Here is a 20,402-nt window from a genome sequence, read left to right on the forward strand (position 1 = left end):
CGTCGCTCTCGAAATGACTACTGGTGTCATCAGCAAAGAGAATGATTTGTGTTAGTTTGGAGACATGACAAATATCGTTAATATATAGAATAAATAACAAAGGACCTAAGACTGAATCCTGTGGGACGAATTTTAGCAAAATCGAACTTAGAGTTTTTGTACAAAGTATATTCTAATATCTGTTCGAAATATAGCTTTCAATCCAATTGAGAGTAGTTCCTTTAATGCCGTATGACAATATTTTATTGATAATGATGATATGATCAATCGTGTCAAACGCCTTCGAAAGGTCGAGGAATACACCTATGTGCAATTTTTACCATTAAGACTAGTATATGAACTGTTAATTAACTGCATCTGCATGCCGAAGCCAGTTCAGTAGAATGTTCGGGTCGAAAGCCGTATACTGTTCTTTACAGAGAATATTATATTGGTTAAGAAAATTAAATATGCGATTGAACATAAGTCGTTCTATGCTTTTAGAAAAACAGGAAAGCAATGAAATCGGTCACAGAAGCAGCACCACAGCAACCAACATTTATGTTTTTGGAAAAACGCAAGGTACTAGATGCAAAGTGGTGTTATAGTTAGCAACTATTGAAACAATGTTGAATTATTTTACGCCGGTGTATAGATTGTACTGTAAATGTTATTATGTACTATAAACTAGTATTTTGTGATTGTAATATTCTGGACATCAGTGGGGGATGGGGTGGGGAGTGTGGTTGAGCCTCTCGATTTTATTCTGGGAGGCTGAAGCCTCCTAAAAGATTACGTGATTCTACACCCTGACAGAGTGTGGTCTACATACATGTAGGTTAGGTACTTATCTACGCAAGATTGCTTGTTTATCGTCCACCAGTGAGTATAAGAGACCAATCCTAAGGTGGCATACTCCTATTAGAGTCTATATCAATCCGCCCGGATGTTCTCCTATCTCAGGAAAAATGCCAAAATGCAGTAGGAAAACATCTTTTTGGATACGTTATCAATGGGGATCTGGTTTCGTTAGGCTTGCATGTTGAAGAGCATGCATGGAAGTACATGTGGTGCGACAATTAGGTCAATTTTTAGACCCCTTTAAGCCTCCCAGGAGCAGCGTACGAAAATGGTTTACTACTGAGTGAAGAGGTTTGTTTACAAGTGACGAAAACTTCAGGCTCGGATAGCAAAAAATCTGCTGGTCATGATACGAAAAAATTGATGGTGCCATGAATGGCCAACTTGTCAGCTATACAGTGATGGGTAGCGTTTAGCTAGTGAGAACTTCTATCTAGACTTAGAGACCATATTACTTTTGTGATTTAGTGATTTCGTAATTTTGTGATTCAGTGTGTAAGTCAATGGGGCTTTCAATGGGCGTATGCTACCCTATGACACAAAAGCAGTTAAGGCTACTGATGTATTGCATCATTAGGACATACAAACTTGAAGATGTATTATTTCCTCTCTCTTGCTTCGTGTAAATTCGCCTAAAAGGCCAGTGAAACAAGAGCCGTTTATCCGGCTCTGCAAGAAAGAGCTACTTGTGCAATCTGGTTATCCATAATATAAGCAAAGATTGGAGAAGCTAGATTAAGTTTTATCTATTTGTCTAGACATAACTTCATTTTGTCGGATACAATCATCGACCATAATACATTTGATAGAAATGAATTAAAGATACGGTGTAAGTTTTTGGGAGAACTCCATTTTGACAAGTATTTATGTTTATATTTATATATGTATATATGTCATATGATATATGTATATGTAAGTAAGTGTTCCACATTCAACACTCTGAAGTAAAAGAACATCTGTCTTTCTTAAGCATATATAAGAATGCAAAGACTTAGTACAAATAGGACAGATATACTAGACACAGACGGCAAATGAGTATCAAGACTGCACGTAATTCTCGCTTTTTGTTAATTATTTGTGGCATTGCGTAAACGTCTATACCAGCGTAAATTTTCGACTGGATGTGTTTTCCTGGTGACTTGCTCTACCAGTAGTAGCCGACGGCACAGGTGTCTGTATATTACTGAATGCAACCAGTAGGGGAGTGTACGATAATTCTATTTATGAGATATCAGAATTAAAGCAACATTGTGATTAGAAGCAAAGCGATCCAACCATATAGGATCTTCTTCAGCAACAAGCACATATACAAAATAGCACAGACCACGTTATACTTAAGAAGACGGATACACATGACCACGTTGCACATTATAACATGCCAGTATTATTGTTCATCATGTATAGCGCTAGACCAACGGTAAACTATAATCAGACAAAATTTACAGCTCTTCCAACATGAACGTATATGCCTGCTACTATAGAATACATTGCCATATAACTATGTGACTTCACAACTTGGCGATACTTTATGGTACATAAACAATATTGTAAATATAGTGTCATTGGCGTGCAAAGGATTTCAAAGGTGAGCCCGGATCCAGGATTTATTTATTTTTTCCTCGACTGAAGATGTAAGTGGGTAACATACCCCATTCCCCCTTTGCGCATGCACAGTATTCAAACAGCAATCGAAAATTAAAGTTGTGCCTCTGTTTGCCCGTGACGATAGCTACATGACAAGAACCTACTTGTAACTCAGTATATATAAATATCTTTTTGCCGCTTTACGGGTTTTGAATAGGTAGGATATTCTGACCTTTTAATGACGAATCTTTATAAATTTGTTCGTAAAATCGACACATTTGTAATGTTTACTTGATATTACTCCATAGTATGAAGTTCGGGTTTCCATGAGAATGCATGTATGTGCTTGCAGCTGGATTCCTCTTATTGCTTATTATATAAACGATGTGCGCTTGTATATAAAACAAGTATTTGCTCTGTTTTTCGTCTGCGAGTTCGTAGTTCACTCTTGTGTTGCCAGATGCAGTCCTCGCTATACCAAAATAACACTGAAAAGTAATATCATAAATCGGAAATAAAAAGAGACCAAAAATTTGGGGGAAAAACAATAATTAAAAAAAAAGAAAATCGTGATGAAAAATTGACAGTAAATTCACAACCTCAAAGATTTATTTCTGTCAAACTTAATTATTTAACACGCGCCTCATAAACGGAGTTATATGCAGTTGCAATAAACGGAGTTATATACGAGCAACAGTGACTGTATTAAGCTACTGGTGTGCAACGTATCAATGAGGAAAACTTAATAACCTATAATCTTCTTGTATAGCTATAGTTTTATCGACTTTTTAAAAATTTACGGGATCAGCTCTCTTTTTTTTCCACCGAGACGTGGTTTTCTGCGTTTTATAATGTTTTCTTATTAATAAATACACACGAGAGGTTTTAATTATTTAAATTGGAAGGTTGCCTGGTTCTTTTCAAAGACGATTTCTCTTAATTAAGGCAAAGATTTACAGTTTACTTTTTTTTTTAAATTTACTATATAGAAATATATGTGAATCAAAAGAAATATAAGAGGGACACACACACGCAAACCCATCTCAGCTCAATATCAGGGAATTGTCAGCATTTTATATGACTTGTATAGGCCTACATTATGTTGATGCGGTATAACTTAGTAACTTTATGATATAACTGAAACACAGCGGCAGACTGCCTTGGTCAGTATATAAATACGTGTAATACATACATGTGTATAATATAATATGTGTATAATATAATATACCGTATAATATACATGTGTATAATATACACCGTATCATATACATGTGTATACAAGAGTCATCTCAGAGTACCAGAAACATAATGCGTGTTAATATTCTACACCCTGTCCAATATATTTATGGTAGAATAATGATTTAAAGTAGCTAGAATCAGGGTTGGATGACGGACAGAAGTTTTACACAAATAAGAGAATAAAAAGTGACAGTTCAGTTGAGTCGAGCAGTATATTAGTATACTGTAATGTCAGTTTTATGGGTCCACCAAACCAACAACAAAACAATTTAAATATAAAATATGAATTTTGTTTTGTTTTGTTATTCAAATCTAATGAATTTAATGAACAGTTTAATTATTGGATCAGTCTATAAGTTTTTGAAAAGTTTATTATTCGATATAGCATATACTTCTAGCACATTTGCTTTACCCATAAATCGTCACTTTGTAATAAAGTGGGCCTATATAGGGTAAGTGCGCGTATTACAGTAATTAAAACCATTAAAACGACCTGAGCAATCAAACTTGTTTCTACCATTAATTAAAATATTCGCAAGTGGACAGAAAGCAAGTTCCCATGCCGGTGCCTCTGTTGGTTTCCTCTCTAGTAATCACTTCTGAATCGTCCAGTTCCGCTATACAGCGTCTGAAATGCGTTCATCGCCCCCTGTACACTTTCGTTCATATTGCCACATGTATGGTATTTCTTGCTGTCGTGTGTCTTTGTTATATAGCCCTTTTTCATAAAGGCTTATTTGGTTTTTGAAATACTTAAATTTCTCAACAAGTTCAACAAAATTCTTCTGCGTTCGTGTGATAGTTTGCTTCTTTTGCTATAGTTACCATAATGTTCTAACGATAATACCATTCTATGCTGTCCTCCCATATCATGCTTCACAGCACTGGTACTGACAGTACTAGCAGTATGAACAATTCCTATCTTTTATCTGTTAGAAACAGGATGTTCATACTGCTCATACTGTCATTACGTGTGCTTTTGAAGCGGGCATAAACGTGCACTATACAGCAGTTGTCACAACGGGGTGTGCTTCTTTACAGCGGCATATGCATATTAATTGTTACATGTGGGGTCGTTTTATCATTGGTCACTGACCCACATACCCTCTCCGTTTCCTCTCCGACTTTACTTTACTTCACAAGCGTATATGCGTCTTAGATAAAATCCACGTACTGAACGCCGAATGTTTCATTTTATGCAATTTTGAAGAGGGACGCCGATCCTCGAGCGCGCGTTTCCTAATTTACACTATATAGACATACAGAGAGACATAAACACACACACATAGGCTACAGGGTACAAATAGTGACGATTATGTGACACTTTTCTGTTTCAGCAATGTTGAACAAATCAATATGTAAGTCCATTGGTTTGTACGGTTTATGTGCGTCCTGTAAATGGCCTCAAGTAATATGCTAACAATATGATAGAAATTGAAAAAAAATATACTCTAGGCTAATATGAATCATGAAACAGCAGACGAAATTTCCATAGAGCGTTCAAGTTAATTTTAAGAAATCACGATCCCAGTCGAAGACGTGTTTTTCTCTCTATCTATCTCTCTCTCATTCGTTTCGGTTATTTTTTTCTTTTCTGGAGCACAAGGATCTTTAAATACTTGGTCAAGTTACAACGTAAGTGGAGAAGTACCGAGTGATAGAAACTAACGTGGCATTTTGAATTGGCATTGTTTGCAGTAGACGTGATAAAATGCGTCCAAAGGTCAGTGAGTTATATGTAAGGCTTGTTATTTCACTGCGGTATGTATAGATAGCGCCTGTATAGAGAGAATGATTAATATGTGTGTATATAAGTTGTATTTAGCGCTAGTATCTATCAATGATCGCTACAATGGGATAATGAAGATAATGGTTACAGAGTGGTTTGGCCTATTGGCTAACATCGTGTGTAGTATCTGTTAGTTTAGATACACAAATACACGGTACCTAGATCGCCTACCAACCTTTAGCCATGATCATGCGCAGTACACATTCCCTTTCCATGCCGGGGACTCGTGATACTGGCTGGTACGGTATGAAACCGCCATGACCATCCTGATCACGTGGTTATACAGTCTCGATACTGGAGTTGAGGAGTTCTTAATTATACAGTTTATAATTCTTGTAGCCTACATCTATTGTGAATTCTTATTTATCCACATTAACTTCTGAAATGTATTATATACACTAACTGCAGTATGTACATAAATATCCACTTATGAAAACTTATGAAACTTATCAACTTCCTTATAAGGTAAGGTCGAGCTAAAATTACGTAATTTTCAATTGATGTGGATAAATAAGTAAAAATGGATGTTCCTATTTTAGGTAGATAAAGTAAAACTTAAAAAAAACGGATATTTAGGGGAAGTTAAATAAATAATTATTTCAATACATTTTTAAGTTGATGTGGATATTTACGACGTTAATGTAGATAAATACGAATGTCAATTGGATATTAAAGAATTGTAAACTGTAGCCTAAGTTAAAGTGAATACCGGTATACTTCAAAACAACTACAAAGTTACCTTCCCTTCGGGGCTTCCGTACTCTTCTCCAATTCTAATTAATGCTGACGGAGCGGAGGTGAGCGAGGAGACCCAATATTTATCACTGTGAAAGATATCACCGAATTAACTACTCATATAGAGAAAAGAGACATTCGCTTACACTTACAGACACCTATAGTGACTAATCTACCACAGATCACGTGATCGTTGTCATCTTTCATCTCCAAGTACGCATCAATATTATATTGGAAAAGACATCAAATGTTCTTTGATGCATTCCTCTTTAGAGTAATCACCAACAACAAGATGCACGCACCAGAGAGTTGAAATGGTTTCTTCAACTCCCTATAAATGCACATGATACATCCGTACTTTGCCCTGCTGTGCCGGGCTGCGATTTTTTTTTCCCAAACAGGTTTGCAAGTACGGAGTTTTCAGCCAATCAGATTGCTCGTGACGTCAGCATCAATAATGACCATCGCTTGGAAGTTCGAAGACATATACTGAGTTACACACTGACACTTGATTGAGTCTAGTTAAGGGGTTTCCCTTCAATCTCCCTAACTTTACTTGTAATGCTTGGATTACATGTTGACCTCACTTATGATACATACGCTACATTCTATTTGGTTCGTATTTACGTTATCCACGATTCGTGAGCCGGGCTCTCATGCCGTGGTCGTTTTCAGCTTCTTTCGGTCTTGAGCAAGCACAAAAGCCTTTACATGTATAAAGTCTTTTATAACGGTTGCGTGAATTACAGCTCGGCATTCTTACGACGTATATACTTGCCATGTCTTCGTTACTATAAATTCTGATTTATTATTAAAGAAGATCTACCCTCGTTCACGGTTAACCAGCCCGAGCAGTATCAACAATTAGATCTAAAAGCGTCTCGGAAAAAACACGACCTAATAAATCATTGTTATGGCCAATAAAAGAGCCAACCCGTGACGTCATAGGCCCGTGATATCGAGTCGAGTGATGATCATATATGTATATGCATTGTGTTCTGTTGTGTTGCTTTATAACAGTCTCTTACCGTGTAATTCGTGCATCGCTGCATCAGTAATTTAGCATTAACAACTCCTAATGGTTTTCGAGTTATCACGTTAAATCATGATCTGTAACCTATCACATCGCATTCAGTATAAGATGCATTATACGTTGTAATGGTTGTTTGTTTATCATAATAAGGGCCTTTTATCTGCATGCAAGAAAATAACAATACTTTTAACAACTAACTTTAAATACATCGTAGGGTATACATGTATGGTTAAGTACAAACTAACGTATATGCATGATTTATGTGCACTTTTGCGTGGAATCAGTCATGTTTTCAGATACTGACCGTCTGGTAAAGAAAGTTTTACGAAAGAGTATTTATTATATTTGTATACTCGAGTAGGTTTGTCGTACACAGAATCAGGATAAAATAGGCCTATATATATTACATTCATATACGAGGACACAGGCCATGACGTCTAATGGACTGTGACGTCGTAAATGGAACTATGACGTCACGCTTGAAGCATACCGTATTGTACATGACATTTATGAAAATAGGAATAATAGCCTATATAGTACCAAAACTGAACTAAAGATCAACACGGCCAACGTATTACGGAAAGATAATGACCGGCCAAAATGACATACGGTACATATACTTGTTGGGAGTGTCATCAACTTTGTCCCACACAGGATATGACGTAAACCAACAAGAGGTCAGCCATTAACTTTGACCTCTGGTCGTCCTAATCCCCCCGGGCCCCCCTCATGCTCCTCTCTGCCAGGAGACAAAATATTACCAAAGAGGACAACTCTAATAATCTAATCATTGTTTATGTTCCTATTACATTAACCCTCTGTCTTCTATGTCTTCTGTTGAAGCCTTCCAGGCTCCGAAAAAAATTGTGCAAAATTTAAAACTTTTTGCTTATTGAAGCTTTCACGAATACATGGATTCATTTCAGTACCAGACCCTGTATCTCAAGGTCAGGGATAACCGCGCGCTTACCCATATCATTTTCTTAATGCTGTGCTACGGGGTTGTCAAGGTAACTCCAAAAGGAATGAAGGTGGTAAACAAACCAGAACTGAATCCCGGATATGTTTACATTTCTTGAGTTCGCTTTCAATGCATATAACTATATTCACTTCCTAAGACTCCTTTTTTTCTTTCTTTTGATTTATTGCTAACCTACCTTTGTACCGAATATTCCTTGCGCCGTTACCGACATAAATATTTTGTTACCAACGTGATCATGGTATGGTTTGTTTTAAATTATTTGCTTTAGGTTTTGCGTACGTGTTGAAAATATCAAAATGAACCGCTATAGCATTCCCTTATTACTAGAGAAAGGGGTTACATATAAGCCAGTTTTGTACACAATGAGAGATGCGATTCAGTGCATGGTAACATGTATATTTCTTTCCACCCGTTTGGAAGGCAGCAAAGAAATATTTAATACTTAAATATAATAAGGCGGAGTGTATAGCCTAGTGGTTAACGCCGGCGTCTCCCAGTCATGAGATCCCCGGTTCGATTCCCCGCCGACAGCAAGGTGTGTCGTCTGGCAAGGGTGTTGTTCGATAACAATTTCCCGACATGGACGTTAATTGGATGTGTGCCGAGAGATTGGCTTCGGTCAGCTTGCGAGTCTATAAGCCTCCATGGCTTCTTTCGCGAGTTCCTGCTTGCGGGAAGATCACATATACATACATACATACAATAATACTTACGTGCACTGAACGTTCAGAATCTGTTTCCGCTAAAAGGAATTTTCGGAATGTTACTCTAAATCGAAAAATCCCCAAATATGTCAATATTCATATTAAAACTGTTAAAGGTTTTTGTAAATCATGGAGTTCGGGATATTTCTTTGTAATAAAGTTTTGTCAAAACCTTTACGAGTCTTAGCAAAGTTACCCCGGGCCTGCATACTCGTACCCAGAGAGAGCCTCGAGTTTGGGGTGAGGCGGGGGGAGGCGGCAGGGCAGGAATCAGAACAATTTTCAGATACAATTGTCATATGCGGTGGCACCCACGTCTGTATGTAATTCATTGATGAGAAGTACTACCCTGATAATTCCTACACAGCATAACTCTAATACCTTTAAGTACAGACCTATCTAAGTTTGTGCTAGCTGCTATTAGTGTCTTTGGTTGTCACTTTACAATGAATTTACATACCTTGCTCTACCTGTTACCATCCCCCTTCCATCCCCACCATACATCTCCTAATCCCCCTCGGGTTTATGCTTCTGAAATAACGAAAGCAGTATCTTATAGTCTTTGATGATACCAATCATACCGTTTGTGGTGATTAATTATTCCCTATGGTAACCATGTGTGGTCGCTAATACGCTCCGTCGAATGACCCTTATACTCGTAAAACCTTCCATATATATATATATATATATATATATATATATATATATATATATATATATATATATATATATATATATATATATATATATATATATATATATATATATATATATATATATATATATATATATATATATATATATATATATATATATATATATATATATATATATATATATATATATATATATATATATATATAACGAACGATTGACGAGATCATGTCGGACTGAGGCGATCAGCCTTATGGTACCTTTAATTTGCATACTCTGAAATTAATCTTGCTTGACTGTTGGTCTAATAGCGCCCAGAAGTATAAATGACGGACTTCTCCAAATTTCCTGCGGTTAAAATAGATGATTTTATTTCCCATGTGGTAATCGACGTTAAATCGAGGTACCAAAAAATCTGAAATATGATGAACTCGGACTGTCCATATGAGTCACTTCATAACAATGCTTAAAATTGATGAATATATTGTTAGGAGAGACTGTAGTAAAAAACGTAGGATACACGTATATACCCTTGTTATACTCATATCATGAGTGCTTATACACTAAGCCTGGGAGGGTGAAGGAAGCCATAGGCTGAGAGTGTAGACGGGTGATACTTTACGTCAGGTCAGGTGGAGACGGTTTAGTCTCTGTCAGGATTGGAATTATTTGATTGATCTTGAATTACCTTAAATAGAGGTCTTAATTAACAGCAAAAAAATATAACCTAATCCCAATAGGAATTTAACTGTTCTTATTAGTAAACGAAATCAAAGCAGCAATGTGATGGCGCTATTTCAGTAAACAGTGAAGCCGTTGCCCCTCATCTCGTCACAGTATGTTTCGACAACAGGTAACACTTGCCATGCAATTGCCATACGAAAACATGCAGGTAAAGACGATCACATTGTTGAGTTTAAATTGACAGAGATACCAACGATCAACAACTGAGCCATTTTTTTTTTCATTTTGGTATTATTTGGGTGTAGCCTATGTTCTTTCTTAGCAATATGAACCCCGCCCCCCTCCCCTAAAATGGTATCAATTGACTGTGAAATAGGCACATGACTTGAAATAATGCCTTATATTGAAATCGTGCGACACAACATTTTCTACATTGAATTAGCTAGGTCGTCAGTCACTCCCTAAAGTAAGGAACAATGGATGATCGTAGCTACAATCTCTTAATTAGAGGTATGCCGTTATTTTTAATATTGCATGACCTGGTCAGCGTAACCCGAGTGTACAGGCGTAAACAACCGTAAATTTCAAGTATTTCTCTCATAATGATCTTTCATAAGTTATAGACTTTACTTATCTTACGTTTTCTCTTCTAATACTGCATAGTCTAAAGTCCATTCTTAAAAGTAACCTTTTTTTTTGTGGCGATATATACTGATGAAATCAACGAAGAGGCCTGTAAATTTATTACATCTAGTCGTAATATAATTTTTTATAGCCCCCTCTATTGTGTAATAGTTCTCTCGTAACATCAAAAAGTCTTAGCGCGTTTTCAAACTGTTTAGCATATTAAAATGTTTGAAACTTTCACTGCTAGGGAACATTGGCAATACTAACCAGACAACGAGACTGGATATAAATTAGACTGTGTCACAATGAGGGAGAGAGGAGAAAGGGAGATGTTGTGAGGGTGGAAGTAAAATAATTATTGGAGTCGTTGGAACATGATTAACTAGTTTATTTTTAACCTTTTTTCGGGATTATATGAATGACCTTTGACATCGTGTATGGAGCTGTTCCTGTTACAATATAAGATGATACCGATTTTTTTTTTCTGAGGCCCGTGTAGTAAGTTTCGAAAATTCGGGCAAGATTTCAAAATTCGGGCAAAAACTCCAGCCCCCCCCCAACAATAATGGGACGGTCCCGTACCCCTATCTGGTCGGAAGACTTGAGCAAGTCTAAAATATTCAAGTCAATAGCTCTTGAATACTTAAAGTTTCTATTAATTTCATCACTGTTTTTTATGTCATTGAATTGGGACTTTTTTGTAATGCGTATTACTATGCGTTCTGTATGGTATACTATCATGTCAAACTTCAAAGCACTTCTAGTGCCGGACGGTATGGGCAGCTCCGAATCTTGTTCTTATATAAATACTGTAAATGCTGTCACTGAAAGGTGGCAAAAAAAGTAGACCACAGACACAAAATTGTTACAACTGGGTGATACCATAATAGAGGTATAAAGGTACTCGCAAATGTTGTGGTTAATGTGATGAAGTTTCTAACATACTGGAATTAATGTCAGTTACGATAGTGCTTACTTAGCACCATGAAACTATGTGGGGGTAAAGAAACATTCAAAGAATCTAGGAGATTTTTCCTTCTATAGTGGTACTATGATATCACACAATAACAAAATGGCAGCCACTGACATGAATATTAAACCAGGATCCCTCAAATGGCACACACGATTTCAGTGGTAAGTGTTTTGGGCGAGTTGTTCATCTCTTTCTTATCAGATGACAATAATTTCCGGGTTTGCTTCTTCTTCTTCTCTTTGACCAAATCACACTCTCGTAGCCAGAAATGCATGATAGGTCGGACATATATACTTTACCTATCAATGTTGCGTCGGTATATATAGAGGTAACTACCTGTTATATTGTACCTGTAGTTTGATTCACGATGAAATATAGTACTCCAAGTAATTTATAGTCATTTGAATACGAATCCTTTTCATTCGTGTCATGATGGAATCTGCAGGTGGGGAGTGAGATGAATTAAACATTGAAACATAAACAACCGTTCATAATATTAGCCGTCTCTGTTACTATAACTGCACAGCGTTTTCTTTTGACTATATATGGCTCTTATATACCCAATTTGAAATGCCTGCAGTGCTTTGGATATATATAAAGACGCTATTGAAAGTGGATGATTTTTGCTGTGGCCTATTTCCCCTTTATTTTTTTTATTTTTTTTGGGGGGGGGTCCCTTTATATGCTGGCATAGCAAGATTTATACGGGACTTATTGTTTTTATCATTATGAAACAATCAGTATTGTTGTATCTTAATACTAGAGGCGAATTCGGGGGTTCGAAACAGGGAAGAAATGTGACCCTGTCAGGTCATTGATGAGGAATGCCATGACCACTCCCCTACCCACACCCCACACCCCTATCACGATATTAGACGTGAAATGGTGCATTGTGAGGCAAATGTATAGACTTTAAATTTGGTCCAAACATATAAGGTATACATATATGCAATGTTGTGCGAGTAACTACTTATTGTTTGTGTGTGAGGTGACTCCGTGCCTGATTACTGACATTTAAAGGCGCTCTTTCAAAGAGCATTCATGTCAATAGAGAAAATTAGGATTCTTGAAAGTCATTTGGACCAAGAAAGCACCTCAAAGATGCCTGGAATATGTGACACTCAATCTGGTTACGCTTCGTGAAGCACCATGAATGGGCTTGTGATATTATTCTGAAACTGAGAAGCTTCTATATAATTGAAAAATTCCGTTCAACTAGCTTTCTGTTGTTATCAAAAAGTTTTTGAAAGCCTTAATGTGGCCGCGTGCATGTAAGCTAGTCACTCTTGTTGGAGTGATTGTTAAACGTATATTGCACATTTTCTGGGCGTTTGTATGGAAACTGGAAATTCTTACAATTTTATTTATTTATATTTATTTTTTACATCCATGGCGCAATGTGGTTTTCTCTCTTTGGGATGTGTAGGCTATGTCAGTGCATGGTGCTTCAGGTTTGAATGAGTTTGAAAGTGTCGCATTACCGTGATTTACTCCAGCAAACATTGGCTTCCATTGATTATACATTGAGATGTTAACATATTGCAGTAGCGTTGACTATTTTCACAGGGAAACGTGGCTTCCGCAGTCTGTGCAAGTCGTATACTAATTGAATGTTAATGCAACTTGGGATTTGCTCTTTTGATAAAGCAGGGAATCGGCGATTTAAATTGGAAGTTCGACAGTGCAGGCTATATGCAGTGAGTAACTTAATATAGTACCGACCTATTTAAGGTACTTGTGTACATCAATGCACCTGCAACATACAGACAGCAATAAAACTGTGCTAACATGCCTACAGGAAATGTATTTAATCAAAGAAAATGTCTCTTTGACCTCTTTTAAAATCGTTTTTTCTTCTTCTTGTGGGATTCGTTTATAATTAAGGTTCGAAAGCTTTGGTAGAAAGCATGTCGAGAATGTAAACAATGTTTGAAGAATGGCAGACTATACGGGCGAGAAACCCTCTGTATTTTCGTACCGTGTGCAAAAAGCGTTCCGAGACAACAATTTAGAGGGCGCTTCCCTATCATATCGCTTAAAATGTTTGCAACTGGAGGAAAAGACGGTGCGTCGATTTTTACGTCACAGAACTATACAAACGTGGGATGCAATGAAGCAAATCCAAGACGTAAAATCGAGTCAACGATACCTGTATGAAGATGAAGACAAATATGTAAAAAGTTGTCATAGCAACCTGAATTGTCGGCTTAACACAGAAATAAAACCTTCAAATTCAGAAGCAAGAATATCCTGGCGACAACGGAGAATTGAAGAAGAGGTCAATAAAAAAAGATCCTGTTTAATTCGTAACTGTCCGATGACGTCATCTGGATCTCATCAATCTATTACTCAGAAAAGAAAGCATTTATTAGAACGTGGCAAAGAGACAAAGAACCGCGAAGCGTCTACTTCAACATCTGCGCAGTTCGGTCACAACATGTCGTCTGCTCTTTACAGCCGATATTCACTCCCACCTTTACCGAGGAGTGCTCCCGGGTTCAGTCGACAATCTGTGCAGGACTATTTCAGTGACAATTACAGTGATTCTATTAGCGTTATCTCCAGGCCATCGACGTCACAAAGTTTACATAGAGATGATAAATAAAGGACGAATATTTGAAAGCTAGACAGATTAACATGCAAATGGTACTCATAAAAGACAAATATGTAACAAGAGCATACTCACATTTACATTTTTATACTATGGAACTTCAAGTCCATTTCTTAGAATGCTTATAATGTCCGAATCAACCTGTTTCTATCCGATACGTGGTAATATTGTGCGCATGTTCAAAATAACCAAAATACGATCTCAGACTGCTGCGTTGATATGAGGTATACCTTTTTAAACTTTACGTAAACAATTGTGGACGGAATGTTCAATTTTACATACTTTGCGGTTACTTGTATGAATAAATAATAAAAAATAAGTAAGACGAAACAACCCAAGTATTGGAGAAAATAAAATGTGCGTTTTAGTTACGATATATCTTACATGCAGCTGCTAAACTTATGGTAATGCACATCATCATGCATGCACAAAGTTATTTCAAAATTTCTACATTTTCAAACCAAGCTGCAACAGGAGTCTGTTTCAACAACCTGGTCATAATGTACGCGAACATCTGTAGAACTAAACATTGAAACAAGAATGAATTAATTTCAGCATAGCGTCCCCTAATTTCATATCATCCACTTTCTGGAGGAACTCTCTGTATGTTGATTCGATTTCCTTGATAAATGGAAAAGAAAATCTCCCTTTTGAAGGACCACCGTAATAACTTATCTATGACGCTTTCGACGACACACAGAACTGGATAGATTTGATAAGTTGTGCCCTCAAACTCTCAATTTCCCCAAGATTAGCTTATCTTTAGTGTGTCACATTATATCGAAAAACAATTAAATGTATTGTTTCCGTGCATGCATGATTGCACTTATATAAGATGACAGCTGATAACGCACTGTCACGCACTAATATGTGGTATGTTCTTAAAGATTAATGTGTTTATGTCAAAATGTTTGCGAGTTAACATTGCTATAAATATTGCTAGACTGCCGTGGTAAAATGATAAATTGATCAACGCTTGAAGCAAAGTATTGATAATTGACCTATAATTGGTAAACTGCACAAGCCGTTTCTGTGTTTAATAAAAAATTATGTAAAAAAAATTCTTGTTGCAAGTAATCAGTGACACGAGACTCACTAAGAGTGTTTATGTAGTGAAGTGCAGATTCCATTAGTTGAGGTGGTGATCCATCAGTTTTTATTCAGAAAGTTGTCCAATGGAAAAACTTACCGAGGAAAAGAATAATAATTTCGATACAAAATGTGGGGATTTATGTTTCCTTCATTAATATACATAATTAAATTTGCAAGGTCGTGCTGTTGTGTAAAATCAGAGACAGTTTTCTTGATTAACCGTAAAACAACTTATTTCCGATTGGTGTGAAATCCCCATACATACCAAACGAATTTACTATTCAGCAGGTAATGCTGTTTGTGAACCTTCAAGGTATCCGTAGTTGTACGTCAACACTTCTGTCAGTCCGTAGCACCGCCCTTTCCTTTACTTATTTTCAATAGACTAATATAATTGTGCTTTTTTATTTTGAGTTATAAAAGCTCAATCTGGGCAGAACAAAACTCACTGATCTCCCAAGTTTCATTCTTGTCGATCACTGACCAACCCGTGTTCCAAATTTGGTTCAAAATGAAATCTTTAAGCATTGTGATCCCTCAGTCGTTTTGTTTGGTGTTGCAATGGATCACAGGATCCGCATCTGCTGAAGCAAACATGAAACGGATTGTCGATGAAGACGGACGTATAGTTATGACGTCAGCGAGACTGAATCGAAGAAAATTGAAGAACTTCTGGTAAAATTCTTATAATATGATAGCAATCTAGCTTAAGAATGAATTAGTCTTCCATTTTGGATGAACAATAAACGTTGTGATGACGTTACTATTTAGGAATGTATCATTTTTATAGTCGCAAATAAGGCAGCCTGTATACTCTTTAAACTCAAAGAACGTTCATTAATGAGAAAAGAGAAGGAAAGAGAATAAGAGAGAGATAGAGACTAAGTGGGGTAGGGGTAGGGGTAGAGGTAGGGGTAGGGATGGGGGTAGGGGTGGGGTGGGGTGGGGTATGGGGGTAGCGGTAGGGGAGGAGATTGGAGAGAGCATGGACAACATTAACAACCTTAATTGTCTGTTTCAAAGATAACTTCATAGACAGGATGCTAGTATTGATATGTCAGAGTCCAACGAGATCAACGCGTTACCCTACTGGATGACTAATGCTATTTTGGCGTTCAATGCTTTTGCTAGAATCTCTTGATATTCTCTCTGAGCTATTCTCTTGACAGCTTTATAATTGTTAGTATCTTTTATAATTGTTGCGTATTTATCCGATTGTTGTTTAAAATCCTGTGCGGTAAGTTTATTTCATATAAACATATGACGAGGGCGTGACATTACAAAACGTAATCAGCCGCTTTATTTACTCATTTTACATGCAGTATTGGCGGAACTATTCAGCTGTTAACATGATTATTCGATTGGATTTCGTTTGATAGGTATAATGTTTCTACACGCGACAGCAGCTATCACGAATTCATGAAACATACATATGAATATCAGTTTCTATATAAGTACTGACTATTTATCACGCCAAGGGGTATGTCAGCGTGTACGTGATTCTCCCTCGGGCTCCTATGTTAACCATTGTCATAACTTATCCTCGCTGAAGTACATTTCATGTGCATGCAAAACAGGAAAAACAATATTACCAAGTTTAGCTCTTTTTGGTTAGATAATTTTCTGTAACCTTCTGAAACAGGTGAAGATAAAAAAGAACTGGAATCCGAGCTTGCCTCTTCTGATTCCAGTAATCAACGGGCAAAGAGAAGTATCGATGTTACAGATCCAGTCAGCCCTGAAGCTGGGACGGAACCAGAATGAGGTAAGATATATATATATATATATATATATATATATATATATATATATATATATATATATATATATATATATATATATATATATATATATATGTATGTATATATATATATATATATATATATATATATATATATATATATATATATATATATATGTATATATATATATATGTATATATATATAGAAAGTCTTGGAATCGGAATAGAGTCATGAAATGTTTGACCATTTTTAACGCAATGAAATAATAAAATAAAAAGAAAGAAGTATTTTGAAAAGTGTTTGAGTTTGATCGTTGTCATCTTATTTTGAGTAAGCTGATCCTTTGGGTAAAATCATCGTAAACTGACAACCAAATCCCCCCCCCCCCCCAAATGCTGCTTTCGAGAAACAAATTGTGTTTTTATCGTTCTATAAGCTAACATGTTTAGCGCTTTTTTTATAATATTCTTTGAAAAAGGAAATATTGAGAGTACGATACCTTATAATTCCTCTACAGTCTACAATGGTATGTTGATTCGTTTAGTTTTTATGTTTTCTTTTGTTTTGTTTTTTAAATATACTTGAATGCAGTTTTCACCTAGTCTATATGAGAATGTTCACAGATGTGATGACAAACAATGAATTTGAATTAGCACAAGGTTCTTCTTTGATTATTTTTTTGAAATAAACGTTAATTAGCGAGTAATGACAATTAAATACTTTTCTTTTTCAAATAATAATTCATCAAAAAGCAAAAATCTGGCCCTATTTGTACTCCCTTTTCTTGTCTTTTCTTTTCTTTTCTGATTGAAATTAAACTTCACTACACATTTCAAGCTAAGCTTTGTTGTAATGTTTCGAATATTATCGAATTATAAACTCCAACTAAACTTACCACCGAAAGTAATCAATGATCGATTATCGATAATGTCGTTTCACGAACTCTCGGGAAGGATGACAAGATAACAAAATGTTTCCAATAATGATTTGTATTCATCCCAAGTTTTGCGGCTGGTGCAAGGTATCGCGATTTACTAAGTGGGGGCGCTAATCTTCTTTGTCTTCCGTCAAACCCGGAATACAGCACGACTCAAGAAAACGAAGGCGCGTCGAGAGCCTTTCTTTACGGTGTCGAATACCAGGTGGACGGTTTCCCTGAAATGGAGTCCCTTCTCTGGCAAGATGTATCGTGTGCCGTGTGTCGAACGGATAACCGCATTGTTCAGCTCATGATCCCTGCCAAGGTTTACTGCCCCTCTGACTGGATCCTCGAATACAGCGGTTACTTGATGGCCGAGGGGTCCAGTTCAGTGCATCACAAATCCTTCTTCGTCTGCGTAGATAAACACCACTGGCCAAACCGAACAGCGCAGGGTCTGCACCGGCGAGTAGCGCCCTCCTCGATTTGGTTAAGGCGGGTGTTCCGCCACTGGGGCGGTCTACCCTGCGATTCGTTCCAGATCGGATATGACATTTCGTGTTTTGTTTGTAGTAAATAAGTGCACCCTACCATGCACCCTCGGTTACATCCTTCTGATGTATTTAATCGTCACCTTTGATTGTCACATTTTCAGATAGTAGTAGTAGCTTTTATATATAGCTTTTTTTTTATAGCTTTTATGGGCTGGGGGGCGCCAGCCCCTCCAGTGAAAAATATGTCGCAAGTCAGAAAACCCCTTTTTCTCAGTTAAGTACCTCACCCAGAAAGGAAAGAAGAATGGAAAGGAAGTTTCATTGTCATAATTTATGGTGATGCAAATTAAATCAAGTAATAACGTAACTTTTCTTCAAACACTGCATTACTTGGCTCAAATTGATAAATGACGCACTTATAGAGAAATGTTGACAAAAAAATCGCTAGATTTAACCACCTAATTTTAGTTCAATTCGTCGAATTTTTGCCATCTTTTGCCTGCTCTCGACTGAGATCAAAGAGGGCTGAGACTAACCATGTAATCAAGGACGTTTCAAGATGTAAATAATTTACGTTTTGCAATGAATGACAAGAATTGAACCAGGATGTATACCTCACCGAGCATCTCTCCGAAATGAAGATGAAAATAACAAAGATGAAAATAGCCACGTCCATTCCCATCACCTGCACCCCATTCTCATGCCATCTCTACCTTCTTGAACTTAATTTACCACTTTTCAATGTGGTTGACCCTGAAACATCATTGTCTTAGAGACAATGCGTTCTCTAACTCATCATTACTCAATGCGGGAATAATTTGGATATATATATATATATATAGGAGCCTCCACGATAAAATCGTAGAACAAACGTTCTTCCCTCATTATGCTGTTAGTAACCCCTCCCTTACCCAACTCTGAATTCAGATTCTAACGCTTATGTAATCTATAAGCGTGTGCTTTGTCGGTAAATAAGGCTCTTTACCATTGACAAGGAATGCTCCGAATGGGCGGTGGGAGGTGGTGGGGAAGGGGGATATGTAAGGGACTGGGGTTGCGGGACTTGGTCGGCATGCACTACTGGTGTCCTTGAAACCTTTCGTCACAATATGTCCAGACTGAGTGCAAATACGTCTACGCTAAACCAAATAATTTTAAATTGTAAATTTGCTTGATAGGACAAACGCCGTCACAAGGCAGTAACCGCCGAAAATCAGAATCTACAATATGCTCAACATTTTACGACTAAAAGTTGTCAGCCGGTTTTTGTTTGTTTGTTATAGTTTAATGGACTTTTCCCCTTTTCTTTAGTTTTTATTTATATGTCAATTTTTTGTTTTTGTAGTATTCAGGCATGTTCACAGTCTGATATCAGGACATTGTTTTTCTTTTATGACTTGATATATCTTGGTTTGTGAGTGATTACGGGCGTAATATACGATTCCATCGCGAGTCCTCATGTCGCTTTATGCAGGGACCACTAGTGGAGTCAAAGAGAGGTCACATTCATGAAAAATGCTTCCATTGCGAGGACTACATTTGCATTTGCAGACATGTGCTTCGAATAGCAAGTCCTCGTGGGATCCACACCCACGTATCCGGGTCTCCCGTACTTACTAATATCTCATCCCTGATTTGTGTGCCCTCGCCGTTTTTGTACACCTTTGAATTTTAGTACAGAATAGATCCTTAAAACTGG

At 36.9% G+C, this 20,402-nt stretch overlaps 1 long non-coding RNA gene across 1 annotated transcript; it reads left to right on the forward strand.

Annotated features, from left to right (window-relative positions):
* The first annotated feature begins 4,102 nt into the window (after positions 1 to 4,102).
* On the forward strand, positions 4,103 to 19,552 carry LOC139971402 (uncharacterized). Its single transcript, XR_011794381.1, has 3 exons — positions 4,103 to 5,386; positions 17,190 to 17,312; positions 18,375 to 19,552. It is a non-coding gene; the product is annotated as an uncharacterized lncRNA (long non-coding RNA).
* Positions 19,553 to 20,402: the final 850 nt, after the last annotated feature.

Source organism: Apostichopus japonicus, chromosome 8 (genome assembly GCF_037975245.1).
Source record: "Apostichopus japonicus isolate 1M-3 chromosome 8, ASM3797524v1, whole genome shotgun sequence".
NCBI classification, from domain to species: Eukaryota; Metazoa; Echinodermata; class Holothuroidea; order Aspidochirotida; family Stichopodidae; genus Apostichopus; species Apostichopus japonicus.